The sequence below is a fragment of the Accipiter gentilis genome, chromosome 2 (assembly GCF_929443795.1).
Source record: "Accipiter gentilis chromosome 2, bAccGen1.1, whole genome shotgun sequence".
NCBI classification, from domain to species: Eukaryota; Metazoa; Chordata; class Aves; order Accipitriformes; family Accipitridae; genus Astur; species Astur gentilis.
Window position 1 is genome coordinate 52,478,023 of NC_064881.1, and position 27,912 is coordinate 52,505,934.

The 27,912-nt window shown below is 47.0% G+C and overlaps 1 protein-coding gene across 8 annotated transcripts in view; it reads left to right on the forward strand.

Moving 5' to 3' along the window:
• Positions 1-328: 328 nt before the first annotated feature.
• The window catches only part of ADGRB1 (adhesion G protein-coupled receptor B1), a 282,552-nt gene continuing 254,968 nt past the window's right edge, over positions 329-27,912 (forward strand). For all 8 annotated transcript variants that reach the window (XM_049825103.1, XM_049825138.1, XM_049825130.1 and 5 more), the window contains exon 1: positions 329-875. The gene's annotated coding sequence lies outside the window, so the exon portion shown is untranslated. The remainder of the gene's footprint in view (positions 876-27,912) is intronic.

Below are 27,912 nucleotides of genomic sequence, written 5' to 3' on the forward strand. Positions count from 1 at the left end.
TCCTTCCTCTCCTCCTATAGGCTAGCAGAGCATGCCCGATGCGATACCGTGGCAGTTAGGGTCCTTGCCTATAGCTGCCTGTTTTACAAAGCTCCGATCCGTGCGTGTGCGTGTGTATGTGTGTGTGCATTTTATCCCTCCCTCCTATCCCTCCCTCCCTCCCTCTCTCTCTCTCTCACTCTAATGTGTGATCTGGAAAGCTTATAAAAGCCTGATGTAATCCTTAATGCAGCCCCTGGCTACAAAGACTGGATCTAGTTTCACAGAGAGAGATTCAGAAGCAGAATCTAAAAAAAAAAAAAAAAAAAAAAAAAAAGTGGGGGGAGAAGAGAGAGAAAGAAAGAAAAGCAGACGAGTGGATTTTAAACAAACATATCTTTCTGAAGAAGACCATTCTCGCTCTTCGCTTCTGGGAAAGCTACTCTGAAGCCTGCTGTATATTTTTTTTTAAAGGAGAAGACTTGATTGTCTGCTTGGATCTAATGATTTACTGGCTTTTAACTGCGTTTTTCCCCTCTCCTAAGGATTCCTCAAAAAACGGCTTAATTATTTTCAGCTTTTCTCTTCCACCTGCCTGTCTGCAGAGACACCAAAGGTTCTCCCTTCCTCTCCTTCCCCACCCCCATTTCTTTTAGGATTTTTTTTTTCCCTTTTCTGTTGAATATATACATATATATATATATATATAAGTGTGTATGTATATATATATGTAGAGGCAAGAGTGGAGGGAGCGGAGGGAGAGCGAGCTCTGCCATCCTTTTGGACTTCACGCGCTGCCCAATGTTGGGCTGGTTACCCCTGGATATGTTGCTGGTTTCCATTTGGAATTTGACAAAGGGAAGAAGGAGGATATAAAACCTGGGGAGCTCTGCAAGGTAAGGGGCTCCCGGCCACCCTTCCTTCTTCATCGGAGGGGAGGGAGAAGGGGGGGACATGACTTCTCTAGGGCTGCGCTTTGCCTTGAGTGCAGGGGGGGGGGTCCTCTCTCCATCCCCAGGGGAGGCAGGGATGGGGCAGCGGTGGGCACCCCCTTCTCTGCTTTTGCCCCTGGAAATAGCACCCGGAGGATGTTTCGTCTCCTCCGCTCTGCAATTTGGACCGATAGAGCATAATCACTCCCTGCCATGGGAAGTTTTAACTTTCGTGCATGCGGGTCCTGTGGCAAACGTGAAGCGGCGGTGGAAAAATATTTGATGTCTGCAGGATGCGGAGGGGGAAATGTATTTGTGTTCTGGGGGAAGGAGCTGGGGACTGGGTTGTTCCTGGGGGAGAAGGCAGCCAGGCGAGGGAAGAGGAGCGGGGGATCGCGACGGGAGAACTGCAGAGCCAGCCGGGGCTGAACTGCAAAGTGCTGCGAAGCTGCGGTGCCTTCGCGGGCAGCCCTGGGGTCCGGAACTCCTCAGCCTGCAATTTTGGCAAAAAAAGTCTCAGAGGGATAGACAGCTGCCTGCCCCAGACATGAATCTGACCCCCCATCCCAGCTCCTTGCCTTCCTCCTTTTCCTTGGAGAGTTTTGGAAGTGGGGGGGGGGCGGTTCTTGCTTTGCCGCTTGTGTGGCACCTTTCCAGAGCTGGAGGCAACGTCTGAGGAGGCAATGAGCTCCTAATGTCGTCCGTCCCCCCCTTTCCAAATGCCATTTATCAGCACTTTGCTTCACACTGTAGGAGAAAATTAGCTTTTAGCCTATACAGAGATCAGAGTATGGCACAGACAGACAGACACACACACACACGCTGCTCCTGGAGCTGGGCTCCTGGGGGATACTGGCACCCAGGCATGGCTTAGCCTTTCTTTGGGGGGGGGGGGTGTGGAAAGAGAAGGAGTCTCCATCAGGGATGCGTAATTACAAAGCATCTTGTTCTGAATCACCCTGTGTGGGAATGAATCGCAAAATTTGTCTCTCCCTCTTCCCCCACCGCCCCCTTCCCTTTCACGGCCTGACATTCGCTGATGGAGGGTGGCTGTTGATGCATCTTCAGACTTTTCGCAGAGAGGTGTTTCAGCCATGGCTCTGCCAAGGCTGGAAGGAAAAGCGGGGTGGAAGGGTAGCAGGTAGAGGTTTCGAAGGGACTTTTCTTCAGCCTGGTTTGTGCCCCGGTCCTGGCTGAGAGAAGGCATCAGTCCCCGAAAATCGAAGGCACGGGTTGCGGATCAACTCCGCAAGGTACCTTCGGCTGTGACTCACGCTCATGTCCCTCATCCTGCCTTGGCCAAGGCAACAACCCCTATGGATCAGTTGTACAGAGAGGAGGTGATGGGGAGGGGAGCATCAAGGCAAGGTCAAAGGGATGGAAGGCAAAAAAAATACACCCCCCCCCAACTATCCCTGACCACCCCATCCCTTTGGAGCCGGGGCTTTCCAGGGCTCAGGCTCAATCCAGGTCCAGCAGTGGGTCTGGCGAGCGCCAGGGCCAGCTGACAGCTGATGGCTGAGGGAGGAGGAGGGAGGAGGGGAAGGATTTGGGGAGGGGGGGGGGGGTGAGGAAGAGCGAAGCTACTTTGACAGATGCCAAAACCTGCCTGCGCGGCAGAGGGAAAAATCGCGGCGCCTCGAAAGCCAGCGCTCCCCGAAAGGGTGCCAGGGGGGTGGTCAGGGTGCAGGGTGCACCTCGCCAGCCCCTTTACCTGTTGATTAGTTATAGGATTTGTTCTCGCTTGGCCACGCAAAGCCTAAGGAAAGCCAGGAGGGATGAGCCCCGGGCACTCCGTGGAGTTGACTGGCGACCTCCGCCGCCGCGTAGCAGGGAGGACTGTGTATTAATGATGATGACTCTGCTTTGGCTGGTGCTGAAATATCTGTATTATCTATTATCAGCTGGGAGACGAGGCTGGAGGCTTCACAGAGCTGGGATCTCATCCAAAGCCCAGGCTGCTAAAGGAAACAAACAACTCCCCGTGCATATTAAGTGGGTCCCTAATTAATTAATGACTCATTAACCTGGGTCCTGCCATCGTTACTGTGCCCAAGACCTTGCTGAGGAAGAGGAAGGAGGCTGCGAGGCTGAACGGGGAGGGGAGGGGGAAGGATTTTCCCCTCGGAGGGTGCTGAGGAATTGCACCAGCTCTCAGCCAAGCCGCACTGCCAGGGGATGGGGTGGCCACGGGTCTAAGCCAGGCAGGGGACAAGGGGACAGGCAGAGAGGGCTGAGCAGGCAGGACATTCTTCTTGGTGGTTTTCAGCTGCATCCGTGGTGGGATGAAACCAGGGGACCCCCATGCTCCGTTCCGCACGTTAGAGCGGGGTCAGGGTGCAGCATCGCTTCTGCTGCAGAAGGCGAAGGGGAAGGCCAGGCAGAAATTTGGCAGGGGCAAGGCGTTAGGTAGGGAAGGAGGAGGGCAGAGACATGGAAGGAGCAGGGCTCCTGGCCTTTTCCGTGGCACTTGGGATGGTGTTGCAGAGCCCCAGGTGCAGGGATGAGAGAGGCATGGAGGTCCCCATAATTAATCAGCAAAGAAGGGCAGGCTCAGGGAAGGACTGGCTGCAAAGGAGGTGGGTTTCTGTTAATGAAGGATCTGTACCCCCCTGTTCTCCTTAGATAGGGGGAAACTGAGGCAGGGGAGGTGTGACAGACCCCATACCCGGGCTGGGGAGTGTTTGTGTGTGTGTGTGTGTGTAGACTCCCGAACCCCAGTCACATTCCCAAGGAGCAGCCAAAATTGGCCACCACGCTGGAGGGGAATCACCCCCCCCCCCCCCCCCATCCCACCGCCCTGCCACCCCAAGACGAGCTGCATTGCCCTCTGCCCCGAGGTGGTCTGGGTCACACACAGAGCCCTTCTCTCCCTTGCAGCACCCCCTGCCCACCCCCTACCCAACCCCTTTTTGCAAGCACCCCAAACATAACAACACCCCCCCCTCAAAAAAAAAAACCCCAAACCTCCTTTCCCACAGCAGCGGGGCTGTCCCCGCTGCAACCCCGCGTGGGAAAAGCTGGGAAAGAACGGGGAGGGTGTCTCAAAGTCGTGTACCCCCCAATTTCCCCCCCCCCCCCAGACCGAGCAGCTTTCGATAACGGAGGGGGGGGGGGGGGGGACCGGCCGGGGCTTGCGGTGAGCGGCGGGGAGATGGCGCTCGCAGCCCGGCTATCGCCGCCCGCCGCCCCCGGAGCTGCTCGGTACAGCCCGATGGAGCCTTGTTTCCCCCCCTTTCTTATCACTTCCCCCCCCCCCCCCCAAAAAAAAAAAAAAAAAAAAATTCCAACAAACCCACAACCAACCAAACCCACAACCCTGGGGGCTCGCTATAAGGGCTGCCCCGCACCCAAAACACGCTGCCCCATGGGGTTTATTCCCCGCTCTGCGAGCATCACCTTCCCATTTTTATCGTGGGGGGTGTGTGTGTGTCCCCCATGGTTGTTTTTTTTTTTTTTACCATGCTCCCCCGCATGTTTTATCCACCCCACTTCTCCCCGAGCTCAGCATCCTTGGGAAAGCTGCCACTGGCTTTCCCTGGGAATACGAGTGGGATGTGCAGCTCTCTTCATCCCCATGCCCGGGGAGGGAAGGGGGTGGGAAAAGCAGCCCCCAGCCCCAATGGCTTGCTCGGAGGCTTTGTACGAGCTTTTTCTCCCTACAAGTAGGGAATGGGGGTACTCTAATGCTCTGCTCCTGGGAGTCAGCCCAGAGTTATGGTCCAGCAGGAATCATGCCCATCCATTGCTCCTGGGGGGGGGGGGAGGAAGATGATGAAGGGTCTTCCCGTGGTGCCTGTGTGGCTGCAGATGGCTTTTCTTTCCCCCTTTTTTGGGGGAGAAGCAGTGTAATCATAGATTCAAATTTGCCTTCTGCAGCTCGAGTGTAGCACGCAGGAAATCCCCTGTCATCGATACCTGTTGCAGGGTATCAGCTTGGCTCATTAATTAGCTCCAGGAAACCTGCGCTGGTAAACAAATGAGTCAAAGCTTTTCTCTGGGCCTGATCCTGGGCTTGCAGCACACCGATTGCCACCTTTCTAGGATAGGTGCAAAGAGAGAGGAGTATTTTCTTCAAGATGGATGACAGGCTGTCTCTGTAACTAGCTCGCCTCCTCCCCTTGGAGAAAAATTCACATCCCCGAGCGAGCCTTCAAAGCGAAGGGAGCTGGCACCTGGCCTGGAGGTTTGCAGAAAACTGTCTTTCTCGGTGTCGCAGCACATATCGGAACGGCTCGATGTGGCTGCAGACAAAGCGCAGGGGTCCCTGCCACATCCCGGCGCTCGCCGTGCAAAGGATGCTCTCGGGTTCTTCCCGTGGCTCCTTCCCCAAATTCCCTGGGCTTTCTGCTTGCCTGGGGTTTGCAGAAGGTGCTGGGATGAAAAAGGGCAAGAGGGGAATGCTTGTGCTTGAGTGAAACTGGCCTAAGGCGTACATAATTTGCTGATGGGGGTTGATGTCCATCCATATATTGGGGTGGGGTGGGCATTTAGGGCTTTGAAGCATGGGAAGAAAGGGGCTGGGGCACAGTTCTTGGCCAAGGCGGGGACAAGGATCTCCTCCGTTGCATCTCAGTTGCTTTGAACCATGTCTCTGTCAGGGAAAATAGTATTTCGGTGTCCCGTCTGCACTGGAAAGGCAGGAGTCCCTTTTAACTTGAGATGCACTCTTTTTCTTTAGGTTCATGCGTGCCCCCCTCAGGTCCCCAATCCACAGGGGACCAGCCCTCTTAAGTCCCAAACCACCATGACAGGGACCTGTGGCAACCCTCGTTTCTCCCAGTCAGGGTCACCACAGATGTCATCCTGGTCTCCAGCATCCTGGTATAGGAGGTCCCATCTGCCTTATAACCCTTCTTAATGCTCCTGCTGCCCAAAAGGCAATTCTTCCACAGCACCCCCCCCATCCCCAACACGATACCGGTGGCATTTTATTAGAATGTAAGAAATCACCAACTGGAAGCCAAACTTCTCTCTTGGAGAGCAATCTGGCAGGCCAGCCCATGTGGAGAGTGTACGTCCCTTTCTCTTACCTGCACTTGGTGTGATAGTTGGCTTTTTAATATGGTTTGCAGTGTGCTGAGGCTACAAAACACGACAGCGCATGTTAAAAAATAAAAAAAAAGGAAAATGAGCAGTAAATGAGGTCCCTTCAGAACGTCCATTTGTCGTCACATCTCGGGCTTAAGAAATTCCTTGCGGTGCCTCTTGGAGCGAGGGTTTTGTATTAGTCTGATTATGCTGAGCTAATCTGTCATGTTGCTCCAGGAAGCTCTCAGGGAATGGGAAAAAAAAAAAAAAAAAAAAGGAAAGATAATATTTTAAATCAGAGGGCTGCTAGATTGGTGACTCTGTCTCGCAAAGACACACATCACTGCCCTCTTTATGAAAATTTAAATTGGTTACCTCTGTCAGAGAAAATGAGAGAAGATTTGCTGATTTTAATTTGTTGGAGCGAATCACCCCCTGCCAGTGTTATCAAAATTAAACTAGGGATGGTTTTCTACTTTCCTTCTCCTACTCCCTCTGTATTTTTTCTGAAATATCCCTTCATAAAACATTGATCAAGGAGTGACCAGCTGATGACAAATGAGCTGTTAAAACTGCAAGGCCTGCCTTGTTTGATGTCATGCCTTATCCCTGGGACAGGGGGGATCGGGGAAAGCAAACGGTATCTGGAGGAACAGAGACCTTGTAAGGTAATCTAGACTTTCTACCGGTTTTGAATATTTTGGGGTAAAAACTGAATCAGATGGCTGTAACCTTATGATATGGTGCACTTTATGTTAGCTTGAAGTGCATGTATGAAGTACATAAAGTACTCCTTCTAGTAAGCATCAGAGCTTTTAGGCAGTTTACTTCAGGTAGAGCTGCTGCTTATTGACTTGAGTTGGCCTGAGAGAAGGACGGAGAAATCCTGCATATATTTAGGAAACCATTTTGTGCATGCTATATGCATGGACCAGTATATATTATTGCCAAGCTCTTTTTTCTGAACATCTAGTTTTGGTCAGAGGCAGGCTTTGTGATACTTCGTCCTAAAATTCCAGCGCTCCCACCCGCACGCTCACCTTGTCTCCTACCTGTTATCAGGCCGGCTTTGCTAGATGGAGATGTTTCCTCAGGTTTTGAGCTCAGCTGGCCTATAATAAAGTCCTTGCTGTTTGCAAAATGGCTCTTTTCTTTCTTCCCTCTGCCAGATATTAGGACTAACCCATTCCTGGCAGGCCTACCTATTCCATATTCATGGAGAGTTAGAATAGTTCTCTCTCTAAACACTTTCAGGGTAGGGTTCATCATGATTTCCATGCTAGAATAGATCTGGAGATGAAACGTTTTGTCTCTGTCCCACCTGTGCTCCTGTTTTCTTGTGGACCACTCAGCTGACCACTTAAGCCTACAGCTCCACAAGCCACTGAAAGTTTGGTCTACCCAACGCCAAACCCCGTGGCCTGATTTTAAAAGATGCTGTAGTGAAATCCTCACTACAGACCAAGGGTGTTGTAGGGCTGATCTCATCCACTGCCAAGCCATGTGTCTCAGGCCAGGGGTTCAGGTCACAGTTAATTTAGACATCGGTCTTTCCGCACTTCGGTGTTTTCATCTGCAAAATGGGGATGCCTGGCTTCTTCCTCCCCAATGGGGCTCTGTGCCAGCCTTTCAAATGGATTTGGGCAAACAACACTTTTTTGGGGATTCTGAGGTGAAGGGCACCAGCCAAGACCCAGGCGTGAATTATTATTCTTGTGTTTTGACTGTGAATGCATGTCCACCCTTCAACTTTCCTCCTGAGTGATGTTTTCTTGCCCTTTTTCAATCCTTATTTTCTTGACGCCTTTCTACAACAGGGTTTTGAAATATGCAACTCTCCTGTACCCACCTTGGGTTTCCTCTGGATTAAAGAGTTGCTTTTTCAGGAGACCTTGCATAACACTTTGTCTTGCAAAATGGTCCTTTGTATAGTCCAGCCTACTTTGATATGCAAGTAGATTAAGCCTGGGGTAGGAGCCTGGTTTATACTATATGTTGTTTAGCAGCAATCTAACAATGGCTATCTTCTTGAAACAAATATCTGCTGGTTCCTGCAAATGAAAGTCGATACACCTTCAGAAGGAAATTTGTCCCGATGGGGTCTTTTGTATTGAAAGCCCTGTTGGTAGATTTATTCATTGTGCAGGTTCGTTCCCTTAACAAGTCAGTTATTCATTGGCCATTGCTTGAGGGTGTGTGGAATTTATGGTCATAGTCCTGTAATCAGATATTTTGTTATAGAGGGCTTTGCCACTGTGGAAGGTTTGAATAAATCAGTATGCAGCAAAAATTGATCCTCTCACAATCTATTTCTGGACTCAACTCCTGCTCTAAGAGTATTTTCCCCCTTCTTGAACCATGCTACTAAAGCTTTTGCATTTTTGTGCTCTGGTCAGGTCTACCAAAGCTATGTATTTATGCACGTGCACAGACATACACATACATTTAGGCATGTTTTCTGGGCATGACTTTTGTTCTAACAACGCTTGAGACACACGTTGTTGCCATTTCGCAGACACATACACACACCAAAAAAAAAAAAAAAAAAAAAAAAAAAAAAGAGTTTTTCCTCTATCACCTGACTTAAGCATCTGGAAGTTGGAAAGGACTGCTTGAAAAGGCTTTAATCAAATGCCAGTGAAGAAAAGGAAATCTGATTTTGAGTCGCTGCGCTGATGCCTTAAGTACTAAAGAGCTTGGCCTGCTAATCTCCACTTCTCAGATGTTGTTCTACAATCTGATCAGCCCTATTGAGCTGAAACAAGGGTTAATTGCTGACAAAAAGCTCCTCACCTTTGTGTATACAAAGAAAGGGGCAAGGGTGAGCACCTTGCCTTTTGGAGTTTAGTGCAAGCTTGCCGTAGGCAGGCAATGGTACTGGAATTTGGTTCTTGTATGTGCCCCAAGAATCTCTCTCTATGAAGGCAAATTTACAGCAGAGCCTATGATTTTTATGGCAGAAATCAGGGATGGGAGGAGAGAAAAATCTCTGTAACCTAGCAGCCTGCACAGCTGCTGTCTGCTAGGTCGCCGGTGATGTTAAATGTGTAAATGGCAGCGAACCTCTTCCCTGTGAGCAGGGCTGAACTGTCTTGGCACTTACACTTGGGATGGAGCTTGACAGTGATGTGGTTAGTCAACGGTCTGACACACTGCCTGCCTTGCAAGTATTCCCTGAGGCACAGCATCTTTCTAGGGAAACTCTGATGGCTCTAGGGGTGGGTTTCGATTTAGGAAGAGTGCGTGACAAAGGACATTTAGTGTCTGGTCTGCTCTGGTGAGCGAAGCCAGCCTGAAAGACGGTAAGACTTTGTGATAAAGACCATGTGGATTATGTCCGTAGGGCATGTGGGTAGACAAACACATGGGTGCTTACGGGAGAGGAAACCAGTGGGTCTCTGAGCTGCCCACAGCTCAGTAAAGGCAGCAGATGTAACACAGCACTGCCCTCCCAATCACCCATCTTAGCACTTGCAGGTCAGCCATCAGGGCAATGAAGGAATAAGTAAATAGTGAACGTGCATTTACTTCATATGCTGAATGCTTAAAAAAATAACATGAACAATGTTAAATATTGTCTGTCCTGTGTGACTTGCTGGCTCCTGCCAGCTTGGGGTTGTTAGATATGTTAATAGGGATAGCAATGCTGTCGGGACTTCCAGATTCTCCAGATGGAGATGATTCTGCTACCAGCAGGAGAGATGGTGACAATCAGAAGCGCAGCAAGGCTGGGAGGGCAAGGGGGAAGCCGGCAGAGATCCCAGCAAAATGCCAGTTAGCTGGGGGATCCAGTAAAGTAGGATGCCTGGAAATATCAGGAAGGCATCCTTTGCCATGAGAATTAGCATGCTTGTAGATGTACCCAAGGCATCCCACAGGGACTAGACAACTGCCTGTTTGTAGGCAGTGCCTGCAGGCATGGAAATGCCCCTAGAAGGGAAGGTTTTGGTAGCAAGCCCTTAGATGGGGTAAGCCCAGTCCAGAGCCTGACCCTCTACCAAGACCGAGGAAGATGGTGGCATGGGTTGGAGGAGATTTCCAGAGGTCCCCTCCAACCTCAAGCATCTGCGATTCTGTGAAATGGGACATGAGCGCTGCAGACTTTGATGTCCCCACTGCACATAGCTGCCCTCAGGAGCTGCTCTTTGGCCTGTGTATGGTGAGCAGAAGGCCTGCAGGGTATCTCAAGGTGTTTTACAGGAGGTATTTGAAGGCTGTCTTGCAGAACGAACTCCAGGGTAGGACTGTGCGAGAGCACATTTTGGGCTTGGTATCTCAGAAGGGAGGAAATCTGATGGGGACTGAGGTCTGGGGGCTGAAAACTAAGGGTGCTGTGGTATTTTGAGTGAGAGCAAAACCTTTTGTTACTGTGTGAGGCAGCCTTACTCAAGAAGCAGAGACTGCCATTGCCCTGTGTTGGGACAAAGCCCTGGTTTGAGGTCCTGTTAACTTAATCCTACTTTTCTAGACAAAGAGCCTCTTGGTAAGTCCATGCCCCTTCGTCTCTCTGGAGTCTTACACTGATTTTTTTGGCTGGGCTGTGGCCAGTGACAATGCTACAGCATCTTTAATCAGAAACGTGCACACACCTTGCCCTAAGATGTGATACTTAGGTTTTTTTACTTCTGTCACTGAAGCTTTGCTGTGAATAGCTTCCTCTGTTTTCCCGGGAAAAGCTGAGCATTCAGGCTTGTTCTGCCATTGAGGGGAGTTTTCTAGGATGTGGAAAGGGGGTATCCTCCACCGCAAGCTGAAACAGCTCCATCTTTGTGGTTCTGTGGGGCTGGAGGGCCCCTCCCTTGCTTGGTCTAGGTTTTGACTTCTGATTAGTGGTAAAGATCTTCACAAAAGGACCTCTAAGACCCTCCTAGAGTGCCTGTGAGGATAGCACCTGAGTACCAACAGCATCAGGTACAACGTGGGATGTAGTGCTAGGGACAAGGAAGATGGCTGGTAAAGCTGGCCGTGGTTCCTAGCAGCTCCCAGCGTGTACAAGGACTATTTCTTGGGTTTGAGATTGTCTTAAAAGGTTCAGGGAACTGAAACACCTTTCTCTTCCCTATCTTGAATAGGTCTCAAATGTGTTTCTAGAGGAACCCACCACGATGTCTTCCATTTTGTGTGGTGAGGGGAATGTGGGACAAGGCAGTGATTTTTCTCACCTCCCTTCCCTTGCCCAAAAGTGTGGTTGGATCTAAATAGGACACGACTTTTCCCAGACCTGGAGTTGGGTCACCAGGCTCTGCTTGTATGCAGGTGACAGTGCTGGGGAGTGATAGGAAACCTGGTGCTAAATGCAACTACCACGCACAACTAAATACATCAGATACTCTACACCTGCCATGGCTGCCTTTCAAGTGGACTGAAAAAAATCTTCCTGTAACTTCCTGTACTCATAAATGCAGTTTATTAACCACAAGGCGCACAGCACACCATAGCGATGTGGTTATTAAACCCCCAGCCTCCCACCTCAGATTACAACCCAAATGCTGTGTTTGTTTCCCACTTAATGCTGGCCCTCTGAGGTTTTCTTTTAGCGCTAAGCCCTTTTGAAGTTGCTGTTGATTAGAGAGCAGACAGCATAATCTCCCTGTGGAAGTTATTTGTAGCTGGGGGGGGTGTGGGTGGGGAGAAATCAGTCACCCTAGTACAAATGCCAGAAATGGGGTGGAGAATTAATGATGCTGCTCAGCCATACTTTCCATTCAGGAGCCCATCCTGCCACTCAGATGTCCTTTTCTGAAAGTGTCTGTCTGATTGCTACAACTCCTTAGACAGTCAGAGAAGAAGTAATTGTAATGGGGGGGGGGGGGGAGGGCGGTTAGCTGTGCAAATTGACTTCTAGTCTGGAAGGTGACTTCGGTGGTGTAATTGTTCTGTCCAACTGCCAAACCCTCATCAAATACTGGCAGCTGGGGCTCTGCCTATACCCTTATTTTCTCTGTTCTTGTGGCAACTAGGGTGGTTGTTTCCTGGGTCATCAACAGGGCGAATCATTTAAATTCATTGTTCTTTATTCCTTCCCAGATTATTGACCAATACTGTCTGCTGCCTCTGGGCTTTTCTTGATGAGCTCTTTTAGGCTTACATCACTTGATCACCATGGGTTGTACAGCACTGAATATGAGCATGGCCAATATAGAGCTCCTGAGCATAGAGGCAGTTGGTTGGTCTATGGTTTGAATTAGGTGGAAAATGACCCATTGGCAGAGATGAGGTCAACATCAGGTGGTCTTGGGATCTTGCTTCATCTCCAGTTCAGCCCTATCCTTCTGTGAAGCTCCTGGAGAGCTGTTGCTATCTCTGGACTATGAGTTTCTTTGCATCCTTTCCTAGGTACTCTCAGCCTCAGGAAAATTTAGACTGGGAGTTCACAAGGTTGGTCGTCTTTGCTACAATGGAGTCTGACTCTTAGTTGGTGCCTCCTGGTATTACTGTGGCAGAAACAGGGAGGGTGGGAGAGCTCTAGGCTGACAAAAAGCTGGTATGCAAGCAGCTCAATTTGCTCTGTGGAAATCCAACTGCAGTTTCAAAGCTTGAAATTGTTGGGGTTTTTTCTTTCTTTCTTTCTTTGGAGACAAGGACTCTTGCTGGTGAGTCTTGTCTTCCAGATGTTCTTGACTTGATCCATTGCAGGTCCTGGATGGCTGCAGTATTTGTGTTTTGCAAGCATTAGCCCTAAATAGCTTTGAAATGGTAACGGCACAAAGCCTGGTATTTTTGCACTGGTGTGATAGGTAGGCAGAATTGGGAAGCGCAGGCCATGAGCCCAGACCAGACCAGTGCACCAGCTGCTGATTAATGGTTGTTTCCCTTTATTTCAGAGAAACCACAGTAGAGACTCCAAAGTGGTTGAGGTTCTTCCTCTTGAAGAAGAAAAGCTCTAACATTGGTAAATATTCAAGAAGAGAGAACAGTGAGGAAGCCTGGGTAAATATGATGCTGTTATTAGCACCATGGCAGCTAGTAGGGGTTCTGCCTGCAGCTGAGCATTGTCGTGTTCTATAAAATCAGCTTTTTTAAGATCTCTTTCCTTCTGATTCCAGGAGTGGAGGTGGGTCTCACCTGGGCACCATCAGAGTTTCTTTTCCATCTAGTTAATCCTTGCAAGCACTTTGCTGCTCCAGCATCTCTAGTGTGTGCGGGGGTCTGAATCCCTGCAGATCTGCAATCAATGAAATATCACATCAAATGTTAATCAACAATACATGCCAGGGCTTGCGCTTTGACTAAGTGGCATGGTGCAACTGGTTGCCACAGGACTAAATTCTCTCTATCTCCCCACCTGCGGCTTAGACTTGATCATACGGTTTATTAGTAATAGACCCTCGGCATTACCTTGGTAACAATCACGTAGTGTGGATGGCTGTCAGATACTTCTTGAGCCTGGGTTCTGTCCCCGTGCGGTTCAAGAGCATGGTTGCAGACGAAAATGCCACTATCAAGCCAAATGATAATCAATAATAGGAGAAAAAGAAAGGCCAAAATGAGAAGGGAGCCATTGGCATCAGGGTCCAGGCATACAGGGAGGTGGTAATCACAAACCACGTCTCAGGATAATACTTTGTATACAGCCAGGGATGTGCCAAAGAGTAACCTAGCTAGCAGCGTGGATTTGCATTCGGTGGCTTGGCCCACAACCAGTCGAGGTCAATGTGTTGCACAGTGGAGGGTGGCATCTCAGATGAGTCTCCAACATAATGTCGGCCCATCTGGGCTGCGCTCCTGAATCCACTCTTGCCATTTGATCATGGCTTCACAGGGCAACACCAGCCCAGAGACAGGCAGACCTGGCAGCGCCTTTTTGTCCAAGCTTCGGTGACTTTCAATAGCTGGGAAGGATCTTGGCTCCTCTTTTGCACCACTTCTCAATAGTAATGAGGAAACACACCACTGGCTTCCCTGAGCATCTGTTTCATCCATGGCATGGGGGAAGTGATTTTCTTCACTGCTGTACTGATTGGAAGGCGAACAGCCTTCAATCCTGTGTTGATTATGTTCCTTGGAGCATTGAGTCTCCTGCAGGCTCTGAGAGCCTATATGCATGAATGCCAACCTGTAACCCAGTACAGTCTTCAAAACCAACTTTTCTTGTGAGACAAAGCCTGATAATTGCTGGTCATTCAAAAACATTCGGGAACATCCTAAATTGTGTCCTCTGGGCTGGATTCCAATGTCAAGTCTTTTGTATTTCAGACTCTCCTGTATGATTATTGGAGCAGGGGGATGGAGTCACTACATGAGCAATCAAGGACCTTCCACCCCCCCTTTTCTCCACCACTACAGCACTCTGCTGAACCCCAGGGTACTTTCTAATCCTCTCCCCCTCTTTTGCTGTAGTTAGGGCCCAGTAAACGAAACAGGGAGAGGACACAGATCCAAAACCTGCCCTGCATTTGTGCAGACGGTTTAATTTTTAGAACACCCCCTGATGTGTTTTCAGCCCTGCTAAGGCAACACTCTCCCATCCTGAGCCTGGCCACAGTTCAGAGGACAGCCTGGCCAGGGACCATTCCCAGCAGGGACATGGGTCACTTTCTTCTAGCAGGGAGAGGGGTGAAATCCCCAGCCGTACGGTTGCCCTGCGTTAATTGTAAACCAAACAGTGGAGATGCCTATCTGGGTGCTCCTCTCTGTACTCTAACATTGCACTGCAACAATCAGCCACTTTTACAGCTCCATAGATCACTGGATAAAAAACACATTTAATTCTATGGTAAGGTCACTTTTTAGTTAAAAGGGACAGAATGGATTTAATTTATAAGCCTCTCCAACTTTATGGCTTGCATTTAGAGTTATATCTATTATGTAGTGCCAAACACGTATTATAAAAATTGATTCCCCCTTTCTCCTCCCTAGATTTGCTGTGTCAGGTGGATTCTGATTACCCTCCTGTTTCCTTCAAGCCAACAGATAGACTGAGGTAGATCTAAACGTTGGGGATGACATCTGTGACTGCAAGTGCAAGTTTATAGGGGATGAAACTGGCCCAGATCTATTCCTGGGTGGGTGGGAATGAACATGATTTCTACCAACCTACCACAACAGAGGATAGGAGGACAGGACTACGGTCTGCAGGGGAAAGTGCAAGTCAAAGTGATTGCAATGTGCAAGGGGTCAACAGGTTAGGTGATGTTATTGTCTTTGTGTGGGTCCTTTCATGGTAATGTGATGTAGACACAGCCTCTGAATTCAACAGCAAATTTCAGGCAAGAGAAATAAAGTCCAGAGGAGGTCACGGAGAAGAATAATTTTTTTTTTTTTTTTTTTTTCTTCCAGGAAAGCTTTTAAACATTCCCAAGGGTCTTAACACTGGTGAGAATGAGGGTTGGAGAGATACCATTGACAGGAAGAGAGGGAACGGGGTGATAGCAAGAGGAAGCAGACCAAAATTATCACCTAATCATCACTCTCAGCATTTCAATAGCAGGTGCTGTAGCCACACCTTGGCCTTATTTGATTTAAGTGGTCTCTCTGCAAAACAATAAACATCAGAGAGGGGAAGACAGGGAAAGTCAGTACTTGTGAGGCTAGAAGGAATCATTATAATCGTGTGTCTGAGCTCCTGTGGACAGGGATGGTAGGTTGATCCCAGGATGACTTCAGGAATGCTGTGACTTGTGGTAAGAATCAAGTGAACCTGTTAGAGAGATGCTGCGCCTTGATTTAGAGGCTTCCAGGTGGTGATGAATGGAGCATGTTATACAAGTGAGGGAGACTTGAGACAGGACTCTGAAAGGAATAGGGAGCCTGGCTTCTCCCTAGAGCATCTGTATATCATAGTCTACTCACCAGGAGGGCAGCAAAGGGGGGATCTGTCTCCCTCTCTTGCAGCTGTGTTTCTCAAGCAACTGTTTTCTATCTCTGTGATTAAGTTGTGCTCATAAAATTCATAGCAAAAACTCTGGACAAGCTGTTAGCTGCCCTTTAAAGTTGAGGAGGGGAGAAATGAACCGCATTTGCCTGTATAGAGTCCTGGCTATGCTTGACTGAGTGACTGCAGTAAAACTAGAGCTATAAATAAAACACATGTGCCTGTGTCCACTACGGTAATCTCCTGAGAAGATGTCATTTGCTTCAGGACTTCAGTGAAATATCCATATTTTCGGCCTCTATTTATATTAATTAGTGTTGGTTTACTGTTGGGTTTTTGGAGGTTTTTGTTTGGTGGGGGTTTTTTTGTGTTTTTTTTTTTTTTTTCTTTAGTGCAATGAGAACAAGGTAGTACAGGACACCCAGTCTAAAATAGCAACGTGAACAAGGTGTTAAGGGACACTTGGACCAAAATAGCAGGCAGTGGTGAGGAACAAGCACGGTGCCAGGCAGGGGTGAGGACACATTGCACGTTCCTTGGATGGGGTCACACCGTGGCAGCGGTGGCTGTTCCTCCTGTGGGCTGGAGGTATTCTTCTCTGAAAGCTGTGTCCAGGCTGGGCTTAACTGTAAATCTTGTTTGAGTGGCCTTGAATGGAGAGATCTATGGCCTGTACTGTTCACCTTTGCTTTCGTAGTTATGAAACATGACCAAAATAAAAATATTTGGACATTATGAAACTGGATCCCTTCAAATCTTGAGTTGCTTAGAAATCTTTTCTTTCTTTTATTTTTTTATAATCTGGAATTTGAACTGTGGTCAACCTCTCTAGCTTGTTTGAACAATGACAGCTGGGATTTTTTATTTTTTTTTTGATTGCTACTTGTACTTATGTTTTAATGTTATCTGTCTTTTATAATTTCATAACTTGAGAAATTCCAATTTCACAGAAGAATACCAGGTTTTACGAGAAATGCCACAAAGGTGTCAGAATCTGAGGACAGCGGTATGTCCGAAAGGACCAGGAGATTACCAAACAGTAATAAGGACAGAATACAGTCTCCGTGGGGAGTGAAGTATTTGCCTCTGCATCTTTTCTTTCGGTCTCCAAGGAGCTCTGTCTCTCTAACAGCAGCATCTTAGAAACTGAAAGGAGCAGTTCACGGGGAATGAAGGTCTCTCTGGCACTGTAGCCACATTTATCAGTATCCTGGCTGGAAAGGGCATGTCCTTCAGGTTCATTGTGCATGTGGAGATTGAGAATCTTATTTTTAGAAGCCTAAACTTAAATTTGCCTAAAATTAGACAACTGAAATGCACCAATGGGAATTTTGGACTTGAAGGTGGGATTTAAACATGGGATAGAGGCTGAGAGTCACACCTACATGGAGAAAGATCAAAGAACCTTGCCCCTCTGCTGCAAATATGCATGGTACCTGTCCTGGAGAGGGTAATGACTGCAGGAGGCATGTGAAAGTGTGATTGAGGGGACGAGGCATCAGGGGATAATATAGACAGGAGAGGATTAAGGGTCACTGTATTCAGAGTGACTATTTCTCTAGACTCAGATTTGCTCATGTACAGAGTTTCCTGCCATATTAAATGAGGGCAGGAGATGGTTCAACAAGTTCATTTCATCTCTGCCGGCTACCTTCACCTTGACATCAAGAGGAAAGTAAGGCAGGAGGGAAGTAAGTGCATGAAGAAGAGGTTTCTGCCCCCAGTACCATGGTGCTCAACAATCCCCAGAGGTTTACAAGAGTCTGAGGCTCAGAGAAGGAGAAGGAGGACTCCAAGATAGCTCAGTAAGGATAGAGTAGGGCTTCTGGGCTTGGACCTACTGGGTTGAACGTGACCTGGCTTGTTAACATCATGTTGTATCTTATCAGGATGAGGATGCCCTCTGGAATTTGCTCTGGACAACTGAAATATCTGTATCCTTAAGGATAAGGCGTTAGAGATAGAGGACCTTGAAGTAAAAATGAGTGCACAAGTGGAAGGAGTCTCTCCTGCCTGCAGAAGGTAGCTGTCAGGTCTGTAGGCTGTCACACGAGTCCTTGAGCTATTGGGGACTTTAGTGTAAGGTTAGACCAGAAAACTTCCACCTTCTGCTGATGACTCACCAAATGCCTGAGAGAAAACAGCAAGGAGGCATCTCACGGGATACAGTAATACATTGATGCAAAGGCTACCTGTTGCTCTCAGCTCTATAGATGGAAGCTACAGAGGTGTGAAGATGTTTCCACCTCTCTGCATTAAATATAGGACAGAACTAGAAGGCCACTTGCCAAAGCCAGCTGCCTTCCTAGTGAACACCAGCTCAGCGGTAGCATGGAGATTGCCTTGTTACTCATACGTGATTGACTGTCCAGGACAATAATTTTCCTGGCAGCTAGAAATCAAGCCTGTTTATTCGGATGGCATCACTGCTCTTTAGTTTAAAGAGTCTTTCTTCCCCTGGTGCTTCCTTCTTCTCATTTAGGTATAGGATTTTAATTTTCTGTTCACCTTCCTTTTGCAAGGCCAAACACGCCAGTATCTTCTGCTAAGTCTTGTATTCTCCTAGTCATTTTAGTGATCTTTCTCTGCAACGGCGTCTCACTGTGAATTCACCTTTCTTGAATCTGAGCACAAAAATTGGATACAATACTTAGATATGGCTGAAGATAGTGTCTTCCCTATATTTGGAAATCTGGAAATACCTCCCCCAGTGCATCCTAGATTGGCATGTTGCCTTTTTCACAGCCCTGTTGCTTGTTTGTACCCAATCTATATCTTCATCTTCTGCTTTTTTTTCTTCATAGAAATCAATTTACTCCTTCATAGCTTAGGAATGTCCCCATTATCTAAATGTGACAGTATTACTCTTACGTTACACCTGGGGAAACTGAGGCAGAGGCAAAAAAAGTGACTTGATCTTCACGAAGGAGGTTGTAAGCCTTGCCAAAAACATCGCTAAGGAGAGAGGATCCTTCAATGCCAGGCTGCTGTGGGCATCAAGGCTTTGTCCTGCCGTGACTTCCCTCCCACACCAATGAAGTCTAGGTTCAAATGCCTCCCTGTGGGCAGAGGCTGCCTCTACCAGGCGGGCATTTTTATAAGGAAACTGGTTGTTTTTCTTGCTCCTCAGCCTACATCCCCCCCCTCCCTTCTTTGCCGGGCTGGGGATGAATGGGAAGAGAGAGGCTCTGAGTGGACTCTGTTCTCCAATGCCGGTCGCTGCTGAATTTCAAATAACTCCCCAAACAAAACCCAAACAAGCAGGCCCTTGTGTCCCTCTATCTCCTCTCTCTTTGGCCTTAGTCACCAGGCTTGGCAGCACTGCTGCTCTTCTGTGGCTCGTCACATGCTAGGCGGGGAGGATGGGCTGGTTTTTCGGTCTTCTTTTCCCTTGGGGGTCCGAAACAACAGAGCCCTTTGCCTTGTTTGCTTTGCTGCGGCAGGAGTGAGGATGGGTTAGAAGGAGAGGGAGGATGGTGTAAACTCCCTTGGCAGGGTTTTTGGTCAGCAGCAAGGTGAAGGGCGGTTAGAGCGGCTGCCACCGCCTGTCCTTGTCCCCTGACTCCGTTGTGCTGGTGGTGGTCTCATCTCAGAGGGTGATGGGAAGATGCTGACTGATCAGAAATGGAGGGAGAGGAGAAGGCGCTGTCTGATGTCCAGGGAGAGCGGCTTCTTTGCATCCTGAGGGGGGGTTCACCAGCTGGCTGGGCTGTCCTGGCTGCAGAAAGCGGTCAATGCAACTAGATCGGCTTTTGTCCTAAATAGAGCTAGAGGTGAAAGGGAACAGCAGGACAAACCCAGCTGGGAGGCACCGTTTGGCTAAAGAGCTCATTTGGAGATGTCTGGGGCACATGCCATTCTCCTGGCACTGGTGTGCATGGTGGACTGGGGAGGACAGAAGAGGGGAGGAGAAAAGGAGAACACACAGCTCCTCTGATCACCTCTGCACCGCTGCTCTCCAAAGGGGTCTAGGACATGACAGTCATGGAGAGGCGGCCAGGCCAATTCTTGTGATCTGAGCAGAAGGATTTTTAGGGGTCTTGAGACCCCTAAACTCACTCCGCTTGTGATCCAAGACAGGACTTGAACTCCTTCGACCTGCAAGGAGAAAGGTCTCTCCAGACAGCATGGTGGGGTTAAAGCTATTGCAGACTGGGGCAGCTCCTTATGACCTTTTAATTTTCAGCAAGCCAAGCCCGATAGACTGGGACAGTGTAACCTGTTCTCTGGGAAAAAAAAGAAAGGAAAAAAAAAGAGGATTTAGCACCATTTCTTTATCTTGTGTCTTAGACCAGAAAAGCCCTCTGTGCAAAACTCACTCAAGATGCACTGTGAGTATTTGGCAGCATATTGCGCTGTTGTTCACTCTGCTGTGCTCGGGCACAGGTCTCAATTCAGCCCAGCTTTAACTGGAGGAGAGGGGCTGCTCATCCTGGCAGCCGTGCTTGGCGTGTGCTGACTTTAAACGGCAGGACACGACCCCTTGCTTGTGATAAGGGATATTAACTCCTGACCTAAATAGGGCAAAAGAGACCCGAAGTTTATGGAAAGCCTGTTCCACTGGTCCGAGTAAAAGCCAGCTGGCTTTTGCCTGTGATCTATTGACCAGAAAGAAAAAATCGTTAATAGCCATAGATTGTTTGCGTGGAAGAGCTTAATTGATAGCTGGTCCCTTTGCAAACTCATGGGATGGGTCAGGAGAAAGGCAGCTGACTCTGTCTTGTGGATAAATACGAGTCTTCCTTCTGCAAGGCTCATCACTAGTACTTTTTTATGGTAAAATCAGCATCCAAGATATTATTGTTGCTAGTCACCACTGCTGAATGGCTCACAGCGCTGTCAGAAAATACACAAGTAAGGTATAATTGTTGGGTTTGTGCTAAACCTGCGTTTCTGGGCTAAGCACAGGAATGCTTGGGTGAGATTCAATGGCCTTGTTCTGCCTGAGGACACACTACATGAACGTAAATGTCTCTTCTAGCATTATATATATACATATGGAGGTGTGTGTGTATATATATATATATAAAAATATATATTAAAAAACCAAAATGCAAGATGTTTTATGAAGAATGACCTAGACCATCCCAGTGTTTCCCTCCAGCCAAAGAAATGAACCTGAAAAAATCCTTGAGAACAGTTCTTTGCACAAGTTGATTTTTGCATCAGTTGCCATGTATCCAACGCTGGTTTGCGGGGCCAAGCTGGTGCCTCTGACTGTGTGATACTCCACTGCTTTTGAAAGGGTTTGGCTTTTTCCAGTTATAGTCAATAATCTGATTGTGAGAGGGAGCTCCTATTAATATATCTTCTTATGTATTCCTACATATGATCTTAATAGCTAAATATATATGAAATAGGGAATGACTCCAACTGGGAGTGGTATGTAAGGAGTCTTTTACTGCTAGGCAACCACTTCAAATCCAAGGCTGCAAATTGTTACTCAGTCTATGACAGCTCTCTTAACCCCTGAGCTCTTCTGCTGAAACTGGGAAACAAGAAGCATTTTGAAATGAAGGTGAATCTAACTTGTTCCAGAGACAAAGTTCAAATCTTTTCAATGTGGATGCTTTCCAAACCACTTGGGAAAAAATAGCAGATAAGGGTAGTCAGAATTACTACTACTAATAACAATAATAATAACAACAACAACAGTTAGGTTAGTCTCTTTTCTTTCCTTCTCCTAAGTCCATTAGGAAAAGATTTTGAATTTCTGTGAACAAATATGTTTGTTCATAACAGCTTATCTCAGAACCAATTTTTAGCCGGTGATTTTTGCCGAACTCTGACTGCTATATATTCATGATCCCTTCAGTTGAATTCTGTATTAAATTGTATTTGATAAAACATAGATCATGAATCATGGTCATTTCACCCATAGAGTGTTTTAAGTGCATCCATATATATAACCTGTGCAGGCAGTTTTCCAAGCTTTTTATAAAAAATGAGATAAGTTGGTTATATACTAACACTTCCAGACACTGATGTTGGGATTTGTGAAGTATTATTTCAGCCCTGGGTACATGTGTGTGTATGTCTTGTTCCACCTATGTGCTATACACATATACATACATTTAATTTTGTTCCTTTTGTGAGTAGCTGATCAGAACAGAAAGATGACAAGTGCTGAAGAGTTGATAACAAATAAGGTTGGGGTTTTCTTTCACAATATCCCAAGGCCAATGGTCCTGGAGAAGCTCTCTGTGGAAAACTAAATCTTTAACTGCTGTCTTTGAGGATCTTGCTCCTCCATCATGACCTCCTGAGCTGCTGAGAGGTTGAGATCCCTCAACCTCTATCTAAGTCCTTGTCACCAGAGGGAGGCAAACAGACACCTTGTGAAATGAAATAGTTGACCTACAGCTCTTTTGGCGATGAACATTTTTCCAAATGTTACACTACTCATCAAAATTTTAATGAGTAAACAACAATATAAGCTACCAGTAGCAAAGAAGGAAAACAAGAGACAGTATATGATTCTTACAGCTGCAAATTTGTTGCTTGCTCCTCCTCCTACCCCCAACCCAGGCTCACCAGATTTATGAAATCTGGAGATTCCACATCTATGGAAAGAGATTGATAAGAAAAAATATCAGATGGTGGTCAGAGGCAAATGTTTAATAAGGAATAATAAGGGATAATAAGGAATTTGGAAGATTTACAGAACATGTTGAAGACTACATGAGAATCAATTTCTGAAAATGGGATATGAAAAAAACTTCTTGGGTTAATAAAAAAAAAAAAAAGGTGTAGCAAGGCACAAGCTGCAGAGCTGTCGGAATGGCAGCAGCATTCGCCATGCAAATCATTGCACTTTTGATTTTTCCTGTACCTGAAAAAGGAGATTCTCTTTCATTACCATGATTTTTCCATTACCTAAAGCTCAAAGATTAAAAACTAGATGCTTTTATCCTAAATAGCCTTACTGCTGTCCTAAACAGCCTTACTGCTAAAGCTGAGTGTGTGAAGATTAAAAGCACTGCTTAAAGGTTACTTATGTTACTAATTACTATTTGTCATTAATGGCCAATCAGAGTGTGAAGAATGACTTTGTAACATTTCCTCCCATGCCCTGTACTAGTGAGTCCCACTGGCTTCTTACTCTTATGAAGGATTTTCCTTCTATGCATCTTAAATAACTACCTTAATTTCCTGGAGTATCGGCCAGAGAGATTGAAGTTCTGTGCATACCTTTTCTTCTTGGTGTGCATTTATGTTACTTAGCATTTGTCTGCTGGGTTAGGAAAACCAGATAAACATATAAAATCTTGTTAGATTTTGATCTTGTTCACTTGGGTAGTAAGGCACCATCTCTTCCCTGCTCACCTAAATAGAGGTTTCCACACCCAACATAAGTAAATTCACAAGAGTTCCATATAAAGCATCTGTGGTCAGGAAAAAAATCCAGATGGAGAAGATTAGTTACCTCATCTTTCATCAGATGATAATGTGCTCTTGCTCCAAGGCTTCCAACTCCCACACTTGCGAAAGGTGTTTTATAGCTAGCCTCAAAGCTGAGACAGGGAACTCCAGAACCAAATTTTGATCAGTAAACTCTTTCCAAGGCAAGGCTCTCCATGACCCCTAGCTGTCTGGAAGGCTAACTCAAGGTTGCCATTGGCCAACTCTCATTTTATCTGGTTGTCTTTCTTTATGGACAGCGTTGACCTCTGGCTTGAAAGCCTGATGAGAGGAGATGACTTGGAAACTTATAACAACTTATTATTGCCCATTTGCACATCCCTCTGTCCTTCTGCTTTCACCTCATCATTTCCCTACAGGTGGCCAAAATGAGCTAAAAGCCACAGCTGGAGTTCCAATATCCCTAAGCTGCTGTTAATGTTGGTGGCCTCAGCTGTTTTAAGTGCCCAGGTAATTCTGGAGGAGTATAGGCCATACTTTGTCCACCTATTATGTGAAAGTAGACTAATAGAGCCTCTCCATGGAGTTACAGACTGATTGCCTCTTATCCAGGCTTCCCTGAATGTAGCTTCTCATACTCCAGAGACATCGAGGTAAAGCACTGGTAAGCACTTAGTCACAGGTCCTCCCCAAAAGTCTCATGAGCATGTGGATGCCTTGGAAACCCTGCAGCCTAAACACCAAAGCTACCAAGGACTTCCCCAATATAGAAAACATCAAGTTTGTGTCACTGAGTTTGTCTACCGATAGGGACTCCTTGATTCACCTCTTTTCTTCAGGACATAGCAGGTCTCCTCATTCTCTCTGCAGAGAGGGGATCCCTTTTAAGCTGATGGATACCTTGAACTATGAAAGCAGCCCCAAGTCTCTCGCGTCTGCTGCCACAGTAATTGTCGTGCTTTAAAGCCTCCAAGGATGCTAAGGATCCTTCGAAACATCAAAAGCAATTTCTTCAGTATTGACCACTTGCAAGAAATGGGTGTCCTGGATGAAGAACGAAAAAAGGTGTCAGACTGGATGGAGAACGAGGGGTGGCATAGACAAGAGATTTGATACTTCCCTTTTTGCCTACAAGTCTCTCAAGGTTTGAGTCCCTCATGTGAATTCTGAACAGGGAATGAGGAAGACAGCTTTTTTAGGTCCCAGTAGTGACAAGGGGAACAGACACTCTTGAAGGTTGCCAGAATGCTGACATTTGATAAGCAGCAGTAATGGAAAATTACAGATCTTGACCTCCTCTGGCACAGCAAAGGACGTACCAGCATGTAACCATCCCGGGGGAGAGGAGCTGTGACTGCACCTGCCTCCAAAGGGCAAGGAGAGGACAAACGTCATGGAAGGCTGGAATTCCTAACGCTGCCAGGCCAGACAGTGTCCCGTTGTCCTCGCCTGGGGGTCACTGGGATGCTCTGCACTGAAGTCTGAATAGTTTGTCCCTTCCGAGATAAATCCCCTTTTGTGATGACTGTCCGTTGTGGACCTTCCTGCCCAACACGTGCATGCTAAATGCTATTTATCTCCTTTTTATTTATTTATTTTTTTTAATTCTCCTCAATTGCTTTAGAAAGTTGGGTGTTTAACCTGGCTCTATTTCATGCTTAGAGAAGGGGAGAATCAAAACTGTCTCTCCTGTCCTAATGCAGGTCTTGGGGCGTTCCAATGCTTTAAACAATCGCTGTGAAGAGGAAGACTTCCTTACTGCATTTAGGACAGTGTCTCATTTCTGAATATCAGAAACATCTCTGATCATTTCTGAAATATCCCATTCAGAAACATCTCTCATTGCACAGCATCTCTATCCCCTTTCATCACTGATAACGTTCATTTTTGCCTCTAAAATCACACCACCACACATCCCTGCATTGGTATAGTTTTAGATTTATGCAACTCCTGTATGTGGCCATTGATTTAAATGAGCCTCTGACCCACTCCTTCGCACTCTGACTGTGGACTCTTCTCTGATCTGGGCTTTTCCCTATGGTTACGCTCATCAGTGGCCTTTCGTGACTGTGAAGACAAAAAATATGCAATAACAAGCCCAAGAAAACAGAAGCAAGCTGCTCTATTCCTCCTAAGCCCCATGCTCATTGCTGAGCTGAAGAAACAATCAGTGGATTGCCTTCAGCTTGAGGAGGCTGAAACAGAGCATCAGTGGGATTAGAAGGGCTTAGGGGTATTAGAATAATTGGTGGTGCTAATTTTCTATGCTGGAGACTTCCAGCTGAGTGAAGATACTGCAAGATGCTGGCCTCTGCAGAGACCCATGCACTTTAGAAAAAAGGAGAGGTAGCTGGATGATGCTCGGGAGGATTAAAGAGATGCAGGAGTTAGAGTGGCAATATAAAAGGATCCCAGTGCAGTGAGATCTGTAGCTTTGTTATTAGGTGAAAAAATTACCCTAGAAAATACCATGCATAAAGTTTGGTGGAAACTGGCAGCCCAGGGTGGAGGAGGAGGAGCGAGAGGAGCAAGGGACTGAAGGCTTCATTTGGAACTTGAATTGGGCAGGGAAAGAGGAGGTACCATTGCATTTTCCTGGTACCTGGGGGAAGAAAAATAAAACTCTGACCTGTCCTGTCTGTGAGGAAGCTGTGTAACCTGCTTAGACCATCTGATATCCTGTGCGCACCTTGATCTCAGCCATAGCCTGAGAACAGCATATACAAGTACCTGCCCATCTCTACGCTGGAGCCACCAGACATCAGAGCTTGAACAAAGCTGGGACTGTTAGGAGAAAACATTCTGGGACTGCGAAGCAAGAGTAAGGATGAAATAGTTGAGATAAAGGGTTTCCATTGTCCAAAGACAGGATGGAACTGTAAGCTTCATTAGGAGGTTGAAGGAGTTATGCTGCTGACCGTGAAAAATAAGGGAGGATGCAATGGGCTTTTTAAGCATGGCCCATTACCTGAACTGCTTAGGCAGGATGAAATAAATCTTTCCCTGGACTGGTAGGACGTATTAGATGGGACCTGCAAGTCCTTTCCCACTTCAGTGTTCCTGACTCTTGGACTAATGCTTTCCCCTCCTGTTACGTGCAAAGATGACCCTGCACAAAAGGAAGCTCTTTACTGATCGCTTGTCTTTCCACTGGGTTCACATCCATTCAGTCTCTAATTGATTGCCTCTGTTACTATGTTCAAAAGCCCCAACTGTAGTTAAAAATGAATGAACTGGGGCTTTGGAGATTGGTTTTGGGCTGGGCTGACGATTCTTGACGTGATATCAGAAGCTTTCTCAAGTGCCTGCTTGGTCAGTCTTGCCCTTGTATAGACGAACACAATGCATCAGGTTGGGGTTTCCTTAGTAGTGTTAAATGTGGTCCTTTTAGGGCCATCAAGGCATTTTTAGCTAAAAAATTCATTGCTGTGGCCCAGCCCTAAGATTTTTAAACATCCCATCATTCCTCTTGCTCTCTTAATATGGTGCAGTGTAGTTCTGTAGCTTGTAGGGGTTTTCTTCAGAGAAAACCTGAGTTTTTGAGGGCTTCCTGTGGTGGATAGAGCAAATTCTTAGTGGCTCCTCCATAGCTGCATAAAGCCAGCAATAGGGGAGGCCATGAATTTTAACCTTCCAGGCCTTTGAGTGGGCTTGTCCTTTTAGTACTAAGGACAGTAGAAGCTTCCTTGCTAGTCTTTGTCACTTGGTTCCCAGGGATGCTCCTATGAGCTCCTCATTTTCACTGCCTGATGAGTTCAGCAAGTAGTTAAATCCTGTGGAGGCATGGAAGATTGTCTTCAAGGGAACCTGCGAACGCTGAAACTTTGTGAGTAAGAATTCTCCGCTTCCACCTTCAGAGAAGTGAGAAGCAATAGCATATGATTAACTTATGAAGTACTCGCTGAGGCAACGTCATTAGTTCCAACAGGCCCTTGTGAAAATGGGAAGTGCCAGAACATGAATTTTTAACGTCTGGGCTGCATTAAGATCTAAGCGTGACAGAGACTAAACTTAGAGCCTGAACTCAGAGAGTGGGGCTGCTATTTGTGGCAGAAGCCAGAGATGAGTTTAGGGGGAAAGTAGTGGAGTATTTTTTAAGAGGCTCTTGTGTCAGGGGAAGCTCCACCAGTTTTGGGCAAGAGTCAGCACAAATTAGACTCGTTTCTAGGTGATGAGCACACCTCTGTCTCTGCCCGGGGTCTCCACCAGGCTAATTCTGTTTCTGGCTTTAAATGCCTAATTCTGTTTCTGCCTTTCCATCCATCACTGCATTCACCTTCGCTCCTGATGGTCTGTCCTCACCCACTCTCACGCCATCCTTCCTTCTCCCAGGCCACCTCTTCCCATCCGATGCTGACTGCTGGTCCCTCCTCTTCACTGCTTTGCACACACCTTCCCTGCCATCCCCAGTAGGAAAACTCCTCTGCTCTGAAACCAGGAGCTGGCACTGGAGGGAAACAGCACTGTGCAATTCAAGTGATGCAGGAGATGGCCAGCTAGAGGCTGCCATGGCAACAGCTGGATTTCCTTCATCCCCCTACCCCGCTTCCCTGGAGATTATACTAAAATGACAGAAAAAAATAACAGCTAGAGGAGAAACAAAGAACCCTCTTCCCCAACAAAATCACCTGGCATTTTTACATGTTTCCCAATGCAAATCCCTGGCATCCCTGTTGCCGGTACAACAATCTTGTGATTGTTGCTTGTACGTTGGAAGCAAAAAAGGGGTTGGTTTCCTTCCCCTTGGTGGAGAAGACCTTGCTCTGCAATTCTTGTTCTGTGATCTTTGAGCTG